Source organism: Ambystoma mexicanum, chromosome 11 (assembly GCF_040938575.1).
Source record: "Ambystoma mexicanum isolate Mex_15411 chromosome 11, UKY_AmexF1_1, whole genome shotgun sequence".
In the NCBI taxonomy this organism is placed as follows: domain Eukaryota; kingdom Metazoa; phylum Chordata; class Amphibia; order Caudata; family Ambystomatidae; genus Ambystoma; species Ambystoma mexicanum.
This window is the reverse complement of record NC_090934.1, coordinates 758,685,362-758,700,076: the sequence shown is the minus strand read 5'-3', so window position 1 is coordinate 758,700,076 and position 14,715 is coordinate 758,685,362. Positions and strand designations below refer to the sequence as shown.

At 46.9% G+C, this 14,715-nt stretch overlaps 1 protein-coding gene across 4 annotated transcripts in view; it reads right to left on the bottom strand.

Moving 5' to 3' along the window:
- SBF2 (SET binding factor 2) overlaps window positions 1-14,715 on the bottom strand; it is a 2,983,421-nt gene that overhangs the window by 2,595,219 nt on the left and 373,487 nt on the right. The gene's annotated exons all lie outside the window — the stretch shown is intronic.

The following is a 14,715-nucleotide window of genomic DNA, read 5'->3' as shown; positions in this document are numbered from 1 at the left end:
TTGTCCAACCTCCATTGACAAACTGATGCACATTATTTTGCACATTTATTTGGTACGGAGAGCTCACCAAAAATATCACTGGTAAAAAGGCACGTCTCAAGAGATAATGATGTAGTTAGTTGCCTTCCCCAGTTTAAGAGATTATCATAGGGCTTAGATGGGACAGTCGAATTTTGCATTTGCAAAGAAAAAGTCCCACACCAAAATAAATTAGTTTGGTAAAGAGTAACATGTGTCTTGCTTTATTCTTCCCAAAAGTGGCAGACATGTTATTTTACCTGTAGAGTGTTGCTGTAATTATCAAAGCATTTAAAGAACAAATGAAGCATCATAAAATCAACTTAGTTGACCTGGCACGTTTTACAATATAGTTTTTACTGGCAAATCATAAGGAAGTATAAAGATACTGTACAAAATGGATGATGTCTGGAATACCTTGGATTAAAGACTTGTGCAGCAGGCCGAAAAGCATGAGCTTCTAGTGAGTGAGATGAACAAGTTACTTACCCATGGTAACGTTCTTTCGACTGAATATTCCTCCCACGTATTCCTTATCATTGATATTTACAATATACAGCCGCTTGCTGCTTCAGAATTTTTTTCCCCCAGTAGAGGGCGCTGTGCATTGATGATTGGTCGAGTCGCTGTCGCTCGGCGGCTTCCGTTGTGGGGTTGACTTCTTCACGGGTATAAGTAGCTCAAGCAGCGCCCGTTGCTCAGTTCCGTTTTGAGGAGCGAAGCATTGTCTTGAGTGCATGGTTACTAAACTTGAAAGAGAGCAGACTGTAAGCACAAGGGAAGTTTTACTGAGCGGTAGGATGGGATGGGCGATAAGAAATACGTGGGAGGAACATCCAGTCAAAAGAACGTTACCGTGGGTAAGTAACTTGTTCTTCAAATAGATTGTCTCCTCCCACATATTCCTCATCTTTAATACACTCCCAAAGCAGCAATATAACCAGAAGGAGGGAGTAAAACTTAAGCCATTAAGTATGCACAGAGCGCAGTGCTCCCTTTCCAAATTTAGATTCTTGGCTAGTGGAGGAATTCAGACTATAGTATCTTGTAAAGGTGTGTGCAGACGACCATGTGGCAGCTGCACAAATATTCCTTATTGGTACCCCTCTTTGAAGAGGTGACGAAGCTGCTACACCCTTGGTCGAATGAGCCCTTATGTATTCTGGAGGGTCTTTACCGGCCAATTTCTAACATTCTGCAATTGTTAAAATAATCCACCTAGAGATGGTTTGTTTGGTGATGGCTAGGCCCAATTTATGGCCCGTGTAACGCACAAACAATTGGTCAGTTTGTCTCAGTTTAGCAAATCTGCCAATGTAAAAACTCAAAGCATGCTTTAGATCGAGTCTGTGGAGAGTTTCTTCCTCTTTCCCCGGATCCGGAGGAGGATAAAAAGATGGCAACGTTATTTTATGAGTGATGTGAAAGTCAGAAACCACCTTTGGGAGGAAGTTAGGCTTCACCTTTAATACCACTCTGGCCTTGTGAAAGACAGTGTGAGGAGGCTTGCAGGATAACGCCTGTAGCTCAATCACCCTTCGAGCAGATGTTTTTGCCATAAAAAGACTGTTTTGAGTTTAAGAAGTCTTAATGGGCACGAATGAAGAAGCTCAAAGGGAGTACCCATTAAGAAGTTTAGGACTAAATTTAGATCCCACAGGGGGACTTGAAAAGGAGTTGGGGAATAGACATTAGCTTCTGTATTACCAGAAGTATTTTAAAATAGGAGACTTCCTCAGCAGTGCGCTTGAAGATGGAAAGCGCTGCTAGTTAACCTTTGATCGTACCAATCTGGAGTTCCAGATTTGCTAAATGCAACAGAAAAGATAACACCATCAGTGTATTGCATGAAAAAGGGTCAACATTCTTATCGCCACACCAGCTGCAGAACTTATTCCAGTGGCAGCGATATAAAGATTTGGTTGCTGCACTTCTGGCCGAAAGCAAAACCTCCATTACGTCACCTGGGAGGTCCCAATCTTTGTATCTCAGCCTCTCAGAAACCATGCCGAGAGTCCTGACATCCAGATGGAGAACCAGACTATCCTCCTGCGAAAGAAGATCCTCTCTTTGTGGAAGACGAATCAAAGGACAGATGGACATGTCCAGAAGGTCTGTGTACCATGTTCTCCTGGCCCCAATCCCGGGCAATTAGGATCATGGTTTTCCTGAACCTCCTTATTACATGAGGAATGATGGGGACTGGAGGAAACGCGTAGAAGAGTGGGAATGTCCAGTCCACCACAAACGCGTCTCCTAGAACTCATCTCGGGGGAAATTCTCTTGAGCAGTATATTTCGCACTGCTGGTTGGCATTGGTCGCGAACAGATCCACTTGAGGGGTTCCCCAAAGGGTGAATAACTCTTGAAGGACTTCCTGAGCTAGTTCCCACTCGTGAGAGACTGTGCTCTGCCTGCTCAGACCGTCCGCCATCGTGTCTGTCCGGCTAGATTAACTGCTGATACAAAGATTCCTTCTTGTATTGCCCAGATCCAGAGCTGCATTGCCTCTCTGCACAGTGGTAGTGACCCTACACTACCGCTCTTGTTGAGGTAGTAAATGGTCGCTGTGTTGTCCGTCATTATCAGGACATTATTTCCCCGTACACAGGGCAGAAAGGCCTTCAGCGATAGTCTGATTGCCCTCAGCTCTAAAAGGTTGATATGTAGTTTGGACTGCGAGGGAGACCAGCAACCGCTGATGGTCAAATCGCTGGTATGAGCTCCCTACCCCTGTGAGTGAGGCGTCCGTTAATACTGTTATCTCCGGCCATGGTTGCCAAAAAGGTTCTCCTCTCAAGAGGTTCTCCCTACAGGCCCACCACTGAAGGTCCAGTGAGACTCTGTTTGAGATTTGTAGGAGATCTGACATCCTTCCTGATAACTGACCACTGGGTCCTAGAGCTCATTGGAGAGATCTCATTCTCAGGTAAGCCTCTGGTACCAGAAAAATGCAGGATGGCAGGAGACCAAGCAACCTCAGAAAATCGAAGGCCGGAAGATGTTGGGTATTCTGGAATTTTGTCACCATCTGCAGAATGTCTTGAGCCCTCACCTCTGGTGGCGAGTCTTTTCCCAGGGATGTATCCAGGACTTCTCCGATAAATTGGCGTCTTTGTGATGGTATCATGTGGGACTTCTTGAAGTTGAGGGAGAAGCCCAGCCTGTGGAGGAAGTGGCACGCATAATTTAGATGATCTAGGGCTTGTTCCAGGGAATTGGCCCTGATCAACCAATTGTCAAGGTAGGGGTACACGTGAATCCCCCCCTCTCCTGAGACTCGCTGCCACAACCACCATTAGCTTATTGAAGATCCTCAGGCGGAGGTTAGCCCAAATGGCAGAACCAGAACCAGATAGTGAGAGTTGCCCACAGTGAACCCCAGGTACTTTCTGTGCTTGTGATAGATTGGCACATGAAAGTAAGCATCCTGAAGGTCCAATGATATCAACCAAGTTGGAAGGCCTGAAGGATCTGAGAAAGGGTTACCATTTTGAACTTGCCCTTCCTGAGGAACTTGTTTAAGTCTCTTAAGTACAGGATGGGTCTCAATCCTCTGTCCTTTTTCAGAATTAGAAAATATGGGGAGTACCAACCCTTGATCCACTCCACTACAGGTACTGGTTCTATAGCACCTTTCTCTAGCATGGTTAAAATCTCCTACATAAGGAGCGGATCCGGAACCTTCAAAATGTGTTCCCCGGTGGATGACTGAGATGTTTGTAGGAAAGGCAGGCAGTAACCTTGGGCAACTTGTCTCCAATGCCCAAGCATCTGAAGTAATAGCCTGCCATTCTGTTAGATGCTGTGTCAACCTGCCTCCTACTGCTGTTTTGTGATGTAAGACCTCAGAGATGTTTTGGGGCGGCTGACGCAGAGGCTGAGCGTAAAGCAGCCCCTGCTTTTGCGGTCTTAGTACCTCTACCCTGTCCACCACGGAGGAATCGTCTCTGACCTCTTTGAGCTGGCTGTCCTCTGCCTTTTCCGAATGAAGAAAAGTAGCGAAAGGACCTACCCCTCCAGGGTGCACCTGTGGGGTTGGGCGTTTTGGATTTTGCCTTATCGCAGCTCCAAGGGATTTGGCTGCCACCTTGGAAGTTTGCAGCTTGTCCAAACTCATCAGCTTTACTCCCAAATAGATGTGTGCCGTCAAAGGCCATGTTGAGAAGTCTGGACTGTACGTCTGGGGCAAATCCTAACTTCTGCAACCACGCAATTCTGCATATTACCGTAGTAGCCGACATTGCTCTGCTGATGCTGTCAACCGAGTCGAGACCAGTATGGAGGGATTCGCGCATAGTGTCCTTTCCATCCTTGATAAGGTTCAAGAAACGGTCCTGTTCCTCCCCTTTGGGGATGTGGTCAGGGGCCATTGAAACGCAATTCCAAAGGGTGTGGGTAAACCTTTCCAGCGTGCATGTGGCATTAGCAGACTTTAACGCCATACTACTGGCAGAGAAAACCTTCCTGGCCATGGCACCATATTTTTTGTCATCACTATCTTGCAGGATTGTTGGATAGGCATTTTGTTTGCCAGACGAGGTTGCAGCCTGCACTACCAGGATTTTTGGTGTTGGATGCTTCATAAGATCTGGAGGGTCCGAAGATGATTCTCTATATTTACCTGTTTTTGTTCACTGCTGAGATAACCTCAGGTGTTTCCCAATTGGAAGATAGCCTCTTGTGTAGAGCTTTGTGAAATGGTACAATAGGGTCTTCCCGTGGTCCTTTGTCGAGTATGTCAGTTAAATCATGCTGTTGGAAAACAGGCGTGGGTCTAGAGCATCCCATGTACTCCATCACTCTAGTCATAAGCTGTCTATAATTGCCTTCAGCATGATCTCCTGGATGAGATCTACCGAAGTTAACTTCCCAGAAGGTGTCAATGCCATTTGCCTCATGCAGAGAGTCCTGCAGATTTTTTTACTCGGGATTCTTCTGACACAAGTTCTTCTGGAACAGAAGGTGTCCCATATTCAAGTCCAAAATGTCTTTCCTCGTCAGATGATTCTGCAGCCTCAGATTGAGGAGTGTTTTGAAATATTCTGAACGAGGTTGAGGTGTGTAAGTCCTTCCAAAAGGTGCAAGAAGGTGCTATAGACATAATTGGAGCCGAAATTGTCGAAATAGTCGATGATGACGTCAATGGCTTCAACAAAATTGTCAACGGCTTCGACTTTTTGAAGTTGCCGCTAGAATCGACACCAATGTCGACGTCTTCAGAGAAAGTGTCGAAGATACTGTTGTGTACGGCGTCGAGGAGGTCGACACGCGAAGCGTCAATGGCTTCTCCTTCGATAAGGGCGCCAAAGGCGTCGATGACGCACTGTTCAGCTTTTCCGTATGGGTCAATAGTCACGATTTCTTGTGCGTCACAGAGGCTTTCTCCCGACTCAAGCGTTTAGCACGCCCTCGAGGAGTTTCCACAGCCGAGGTCGAGGACTCGCGGCTCCTGCGCTTCCCAGGTGTTTCATCTGTGGTATCGCCTCTAGGTGTCTTCGAGGGGGGCAAGGCTGTGTTCTCGAACAACTTTAACATACTCTTTCTGAATTCCTTACACTGTGCTGGGGTACTGTGTTTCGAGGGGCAGACAACCCTCTCAGGAGGACAAAGTGGATTGCGACCTATGGTGCCTTTTTTGGCCATGCCTCGAAGACGAGGAATGGTGCGATCACTTCGAGAACGTGATCAAGAGTGTTTTTATAATGAGGAGACGAAGGCCTCAACTCGTCGGATGATTTGCGTTTGGACGGGGTAATGGATTTCTGAGGCTTACCTCTCTCCAACTTCACTCTGCGCTCCCTCAAGGCCTTGCCCGTCATCGACATACATTCGCCGCATTCGGAACACGGATGCTCTGCCCCAAGGCACCACAGACAGACCCTGTGTGGATCAGTCATGGACATCTTAGCCCCGCAGTCACAGCATTTTTTTAAACCGGACAAAGGATTAGATTGAGCCTATGAGGAGGCCATTTAGTCAAGTAATTTCACAGGAAATTTGAAGAAATTCGATGAATACACGGAACAGAGCATTACGTTACCGAAGCTGTTAAGCGTGGAAAAACGAAACTAAGCAACGGGCACTGCACGAGTTTCTTATACCCGTGAGGTCAACGCCTCAATGGAAGCCGCCGAGCGACATCGACTCGACCAGTCATCGACGCACAGCGCCCTATTCTGGGGATACATTTTTCCGAAGCAGCAAGCTGGATATTGGAAATATCAAAAGATAAGGAATATGTGGGAGGACACAATACATTCAAAATATAATTCTCAGACTACAAAAAAAGGCTTTCAAGATAACTCCTGACAATAATCTAAGTGCCGATCACCAGACTTAAAACATGAATTTAAACGATTCCCCCGCCCCCTCGAGGGAGCCCCCTTTTTTGGGGGAATACAGGGCCAGCCTTCCTCGAAGTCTGAGCCTAAACTAGGTGCGAGTGAACAGAGTATCCTGGCGAAGAATGAGGGCTGTTAAAAGCCCTAATTCCCCTGACCAACAAGGTTATCACTAGTTGCATCCAACGACTGCTAGGGGTGTGAATAATTTAAATGCATTTTTAATGGGAAATGGGCACTGTGCTTATTGTGAGTGTCCAATCACCCTTCCCAAAATAAAAAAAGGCCAAGATGGTTGCCACAACGGGAAATACAAAGTGGATTATATCCCTTGTCTATTACTATGGAGGGAGTGAGGCAGCTGGTAGGAAGAAGCCCTGATACAAGCAGGAAAGTCAGGTGGGATGGCAGTGGGTGCGGGATGCTGTGGGAGGGAGTCAGGGGCATCAAGAGCAACAACGAGAAATGAAATGGCGATATCCGGGGAGAGCAGACACCTGGCAGATTCCAGATAAATTTCTAGTCACTTGATGGACTAAGCACACTCCCTTGAGTGCAAATACATGATTCACACTGAAAGTTTAAAAACAGACATGACCAGAAACTTCACTTGGTGCAATATAAAATGTACATGTTCCAATTTTGGTAGTAGCAATATTTGGTATGAAATACACAGATGGCGGTTAGAGGCATAATCAACTTCATTTTTCTTTTTTTTTTAAAAACGTTTATTGGTTCTAAAATAAGCAAGCAATTAGCATACAATTTTAGTTTACGTTCATTTTCTCCATTCCTCATTCCATTCATTACAAAAAAAGACAAATACCAAACAGAAGAACTAGTTACTCTTACCTTGTAACGTTCTTTCGATGGGATGTTCCTCCGACGTATTCCTTATCTTAGATAGAAATCCTTCAGCTTTGCTGGCCTCGGAAAATTTTTTCGCCAGAGGGCGCTGCGCGTCGATGATCGCCGAGTCGATGACCCTCGACGGCCTCCGTGCCGACGTCGACGTCATCCTGCCTATAAAGGCCGCGCGCAGCGTCCGTTGCTCAGTTCCGTTTTGTAGTCCCCAGTAATGTTTTTGGATTAGACTAATCACCTTGAAGGAGCCTAGGCTGCAAACCCACAGGAAGTCATACTGCGGGGATGGATGGGAGGGTCGATAAGGAATACGTCGGAGGAACATCCCATCGAAAGAACGTTACAAGGTAAGAGTAACTAGTTCTTCGAAGGGATTGTGTCCTCCGACGTATTCCTTATCTTAGATAGACTCCCATAGCAGTGGTATTGTGACTGGAGGCGGGAGTAATAAAAGTTATGTTACCCTTCCAGAATGGACAGAGTGTAACACAGCCTTGCCGAATCTAGTTTCTTGACTAGAGGAGGAATCCAGGCTATAGAATTTGGTAAATGTATGTGCGGACGACCATGTGGCAGCCGCACATATATCTCGAATTGGCACCCCTCTTTGAAGGGCTGAGGATGTTGCGATACCCCTGGTAGAATGAGCCCTTAGATTTTGAGGAGGCTCCTTTCCTGCCAATTTGTAGCACTCCAGAATGGCTAAAATAATCCATCTGGAGATGGTTTGTTTTGTTATTGGAAGGCCCAACTTATGTCCTGCATAACCTACAAAGAGTTGGTCTGCTTGTCTGATCTTAGCCAATCTGCTGATATAAAAGCTCAAGGCTCGCTTAGGGTCCAGCCTGTGCAGTCTCTCTTCCTCCTTCCCCGGATGAGGAGGAGGGTAGAAAGAAGGTAATATAATCTTCTGAGTGATGTGAAACTCCGAGACTACCTTCGGGAGGAAGTTAGGCTTCACCTGAAGAACAACTTTGTCCTTGTAAAAGATTGTATGTGGAGGTTTACACGATAAGGCTTGCAACTCGCTAACCCTTCTAGCAGATGTCAATGCTATTAGCAAAACAGTTTTGAGGGTGAGAAGCTTCAATGAACAAGAGTGTAGTGGTTCAAAAGGGGCACCCTTTAGGAAGTTTAAAATTAGGTTTAAATCCCATAAGGGAACTTGAAAAGGTTTCGGGGGATAAACATTAGTTAATCCTTTTAGGTATTGTATTACCAATGGAATTTTGAAGTATGAAGGCTCCTCTGCAGTGCGCTTAAAGATTGATAGCGCTGCGAGATAGCCCTTAATTGTGCCAACCTGTAGGCCTGAATTAGCCAGGTAAAGTAAGAATGACAACACCATAGGTGTACCACAAGAAAAGGGTTCAATATTCTTTTCTCTGCACCAGCTGCAAAATTTGTTCCAACGGCAGCGGTATAGAGTTTTAGTTGCCGGCCTTCTGGCCGAAAGCAACACCTCCATAACATCATCCGGAAGGTCCCAATCCTTGTACCTCAACCTTTCAGACACCAAGCGTGAAGGTTGAGGGTCTTGATGGCTGGATGGAGAACCTGACCTTCCTTCTGCGAGAGAAGATCCTCTCTGTATGGCAGTCGAATTGGAGGGCAGATGGACATGTCTAGAAGGTCCGGGTACCACGTTCTCCTGGCCCAATCCGGGGCAATTAGGATCATGGTCTTCCGAAACCTTCTCAACCTCCTGATCATTTGAGGAATGACAGGGACCGGAGGGAACGCGTACAGAAGTGGGAACTCCCAGTCCACTACGAACGCATCTCCTAGAGCTCCTCTCGGGGGAAATTCCCTTGAGCAAAATCTGTCGCACTTCCTGTTGATACTGGTGGCGAACAGATCCACTTGAGGGGTTCCCCAAAGGGCGAAGATCTCTTGAAGGACTTCCTGAGCTATCTCCCACTCGTGAGAGACTGTGCTCTGCCTGCTCAGAGCGTCCGCTGTCAAGTTCTTCTCTCCGGCTAGGTGAATTGCCGATAGAGAGATTCCTTCCTGAATTGCCCAAAACCAGAGCTGCATCGCCTCTCTGCACAGTGGTAGTGAGCCTACGCCTCCTCTTTTGTTGAGGTAGTGCATGGCCACTGTATTGTCCGTCATTATTAGGACGTTTCTTCCCCGTACAGACGGCAGAAAAGCCTTCAGCGCTAGTCTGATGGCTCTCAGCTCCAACAGGTTGATATGTAGTCTGGACTCCGATGGAGACCAACGACCGCTGATGGTCAAGTCGTTGGCGTGAGCTCCCCACCCCGTGAGTGAGGCATCCGTGACTACTGTTATCTCCGGCCATGGTTGCCAAAACATTTCTCCTTTCAGGATGTTCTCCCGACAGGCCCACCACTGAAGGTCTCGGGCTACTTTGACCGGGATCCGAAGGAGATCTGTCATCCTTCCTGAGAACTGTGACCACTGAGTTCTCAGTGCCCACTGGAGGGATCTCATTCTCAGGCGAGCCTCCGGCACGAGGAATATGCAGGATGCCATGAGGCCTAGCAACCTCAGAAAGTCGTAGGCTGGGAGATATTGGGCATTCTGAAATCTGATGACCATCTGCAGAATATCTCGAGCCCTCACCTCTGGTGGCAAGGCTCTTCCCAGGGAAGTGTCCAGGACTGCTCCAATGAATTGGAGTCTCTGTGATGGTATCATCTGTGACTTCTTTAAATTGAGGGAGAAGCCCAGCTTGTGAAGGAAGTGGCAAACATAATCTAGTTGTCTCTGAGCCTGTTCCGAAGATACAGCTCTGATCAACCAATCGTCTAGGTAAGGGTAGACGTGAATCCCTTCCCTCCTTAGACTTGCAGCCACAACCGACATTAGCTTGGTAAAGACCCTCGGGGCGGAGGTTAGCCCAAATGGCAGAACTCGAAATTGATAATGAGAGCTGCCAATTGCGAACCTCAGGTATCTCCTGTGCCTGGGATGGATCGGCACATGGAAATAAGCGTCCTGGAGGTCTAGAGATACCAACCAGTCCTGAAGCTGGAGGGCCTGAAGGATCTGAGAGAGAGTCACCATCTTGAACTTGTCCTTTCGGAGGAATTTGTTCAATTCCCGTAAGTCTAAGATGGGTCTCAGTCCTCCGTCCTTCTTCGGTATTATGAAGTAGGGGGAGTACCAACCCTTGTTCCTTTCCGCTACAGGTACCAGTTCTATGGCACCTTTCTCTAGCAGGTCTAAAACCTCCTGCAAGAGGAGCGGATCTGGAAGCTTCAAAGGGTTGTTCCCCGGTGGATGACTCTGAGGGATATGTAGGAAGGGCAGGCAGTAACCTTGGGCCACTGTCTCCAGAGCCCAAGCATCTGACGTAATAGCCTGCCATTCCGTCAGATGGTGAGTTAACCTGCCCCCTACTGGTGTTCTGTGAGGGGAGACCTCAGAGTGGTTTTGAAGCGGCTGATGCAGTTGCCGAAGGTAAAGTGGCTCCTGCTCCTGCGGGTGCGGCTTTCTTTCCCCTACCCCGTCCACCACGGGTAAATCTTCCTTGGCCTCTTTGAGCCGGTCGTCCTCTGCCCTTTCCATATGAGGAATAGTAACGAAAGGACCGTCCTCTCCACGATGATCCCGAAGGACGAAAGGTATTCTGACGGATAGCAGCTCCCAATGACTTGGCTGCTGCCTTGGACGTTTGCAGTTTCTCCAAACTGTCATCCGCCTTCTTTCCAAAGAGGGTAGAACCGTCAAAGGGCATATTCAAAAGCCTGGTCTGCACGTCAGAGGCAAAACCAGACTTCCTCAACCACGCATGCCTGCGGATTGTGGTACTTGCCGCCATGGCCCTGCTGATACTGTCAGCAGAATCTAGGCCAGTTTGTAGGGTCTCGCACATCGCATCTTTACCATCCCTGATGATGTTTAAAAATGCGTCCCTTTCCTCTCCTTCTTGGAGGCAGTCAGCCGCTGATGAAGCGCACTCCCAAAGGGTGTGGCTGAACCTAGCGAGCGTACAGGTCGCGTTAATAGACTTTAACGCCATGCTACAGGCAGAAAAAACCTTCTTAGCCATGGCATCATACTTTTTGTCATCCCTATCCTGCGGAGCAGTGGGGTATGCAGATGTGCTGCCTGATGAGGTTGCAGCCTGTACAACTAAGCTCTCAGGAGTAGGGTGTTTTGACAAATATTCAGGGTCAGAACTAGCCACCCTGTATTTTGTTGACAGTTTTTTATTTACTGCCGGGATAATTTCCGGCGTTTCCCAGTTTGTCAAAATCCTTCTCTGTAGAGCAGAGTGAAATGGAACCACAGGATCCTCCTGTGGGCCCTTGTCCAGTATGTCAGTGAGGTCATCCTGCTGAAAGGCAGGAGAAGGTGCAGACCAACCCATAAATTCTATGATTCTAGACATCAGAGCTCTATATGGAGTCTCCGCATGTTCTCCTGGGTCTGGTTTGATAAATTCTGCTTCAGGAGAAGTGTCCAAGCCACTAGCTTCCTGAAGTGCATCCTGAAGATTTTTTAATCCTCTTTCCTCAGAGGCGAAAGTCTCTGGCTCTGGTGATGTGGTCCTCTGTAAATCAATATCTTGGTCTGAATCCTCCCTTTCCTCAAAAATCGAGGTTAAAGGGGGATACTTTGGTTTTTGGAATGGTATAAACCCCATTTCCAATGCAGAAGGAGCCATCATCACAGGCCTTGAAAACGTCGATGTCGTCGACACCGACGTGAAAGTACTCGAAGGCGCCGTGAAAAGCGTCGAGAAATGTGTACTAGGCCTCGAGGAACTCGAAAGGATCGGAGTCCTGCTCGAGAACGACGTCGACGTTCTCGGCGTCGAGTCGGAGGTCTTTTGTCTAACCGTTGGCTGTGGAGTAGCCGTGGTTCTTTCCTTCACCGGCGTCGATATCGGCGTCGACGTCGGCGTCGACTCGATCGACTGATGCGCCGATGAATCCTTCGACAACGGCGTCGATGGCGCCGACCTCTGTTTCGAAGGAGTTTTCGACGATGGCGTCGATGATGCTTTATCTCCCGATGGCTCGAGGCGCTTTCGGGTTGACTTTTCCGCCGGGTACTGCGACTCGCGGCGTTTAGATTTTTTGGGTTTTTTACCCGGGGTATCACCCTCAGCTGTCTTCGAGGGGGACGAGGCCGCTTTCTCGAAGACGCTTAGCATCTTTTTCCTGAATTCCTCCCACTCAGCTTGCGAGCTGCGTTTTGTGGGGCAATGAACTCTCTCAGGAGAACTCGACGAAGATGACGAAGGGGATCTCCTACGTCTCTTCTTCGAGTGTCTCGATGTCGACGAGTGGTGGGAGCCACTTCGTGATCTAGATCGAGAGTGTTTTTTATGGTGAGGAGACGAACGTCTCGACTCTACCGAAGAAGCTTTCGAGGAAGTTAAAGTTGACCTACCTCTCTCGAGCTTTCCCCTACGCTCCTTCAAGGCTTTCGCCGTCATGGAAAGGCATTCCTCACACTCCGAACTCTGGTGCGTGATTCCCAGACACCACAAACAGACCCTGTGAGGGTCCGTCAACGACATTTTCTTCCCGCAGTCTCGGCACTTTTTGAAACCGGACCGAGGGGTCGTCGGGTCGGAGGAGGATGCCATCGATATCGAGGTTAAATATTATATACGTTATCTGACGAGAACTGAGCAACGGTGTTCCGAGGCACAACGAAGCGCGGAAAAACGGAACTGAGCAACGGACGCTGCGCGCGGCCTTTATAGGCAGGATGACGTCGACGTCGGCACGGAGGCCGTCGAGGGTCATCGACTCGGCGATCATCGACGCGCAGCGCCCTCTGGCGAAAAAATTTTCCGAGGCCAGCAAAGCTGAAGGATTTCTATCTAAGATAAGGAATACGTCGGAGGACACAATCCCTTCGAAATAGATATTCAGTGTCACATCTAGAGGCTTTGTTTTGAGCTTTTTAGGGTGATGAAGGGGTCTTCACTTGTAATAGGATAGCTTCAATAAACTTAATAAACTTAAGCACTTCTAAACAAAGGCTCATACTTTCTCCCGTGATTAGCCAATATTAGTATTTAGGATATTTGATCTTACTCGAAGTAGAAGGTCTCGATAGATAGGCGAAGGAAATTATTTTAAGTACGTGGGCAAGTTATTCAAGCCTCTTTTTTTTTTTCCTTAGATGGTCGGTGCCACTCTTGAATTCTTGCGTGCACTATTTCTATCCAATCCTGTTTGATTATCTTTCTTTTAATTTTCATTGGGTTTACCAGCAGTAGATCTTCGCATACCTCACGTCATACATTATGTTGGAGATCTTAGAGCACCAGTTCTGACATGACACAGATACTTGAATTTGATCAGTGAAAATGTCAAGTGGCAAGTCAACTTCGGCTATCTTGGTCTTCCTATATAGGGCGATTGATTTCCAGAATACCATACTCTCCAATGATTTAAGTCTAAGTTCTTCACGGATAACCGCCATCTTAAGAGCATTGGGTAGTTTTAAGCATTTACACCAAAAAAGTCCCTCTAAGGATGACCAATTTTCCCATGGTAGACATAACATACCTTCTGCTTCGTAGGTTAGAATGGTGGCAACTTTTTGTCGATAGAATGAGATATGAGGAATTAATGAGAATCTTCTGTATTTTTGGAGGATTCACCTTCCTTGTGCCGCTAGTCTGTTTTTAAATCGTAGAGACTGGTAGTGTGCCATGTTATCACAATTCTTATTAAACAGAACTCCTAAATAGGTAATTGAGTCCACAATTTCACATTTCACGTTATTGATCCACCAGTTATGATTCTTAAGGTTTGAGAATCGTGCAGAAAAAGACTAAGATTTTTGATTTTTTAACATCGAGTTTCAGATCATTTGCGGTTTGATATTGATGGAAGCATTGTAGTTTTTGCAGGCCTACCGGAGTGAGGTCCATAAACGAAATATCGTCAGCGTAGAGAATCCATGGCGTTGGTTTGCCATTTATTTTCAGAGGGAAAGCACACATTTCTTCTTGGGGGACTTTTAGATCGGCGATGTAAAGGCTGAATAGGAAAGCGGGCAATGCACAGCCTTGTTTTAAGCCTCTGTGTGTACTAATTTTTTTTAGAAGGTTCACCAAGTTTGATAGTCAAATTTGCACAGAGGTATTGGTGTATAGGGCTTGGATTGCATCAATTAGATCACTCAGGCAATTCCACCTTGCAAGCTTAGACCACAATTTCCTTCGATTTACACAGTCAAATGCCTTGTCTAGGTCTAAAAAGGCCATTTAAACTCTAGAGCTGGTATCTAATGCTTTAGATTTTAGGAGTCCGAATATAAAAATATTTTATGATGTCCCGACACCTTTAATAAATCCTGTCTGGTGTATATCTAAGATTTGTGTCTTTTTTGCCCAGATGGTTAAATCTCGTAAGAGAATGGTGGCAAACAACTTTCCCATTGCATCCAACAGTGCTATAGGTCGATAATTGTGGGGGTCTGACCGGTCTCTTTTTTTATAAATTGGCACTATTATTGCCTCGCACCAGGACAATGGTACCTGGTTTGT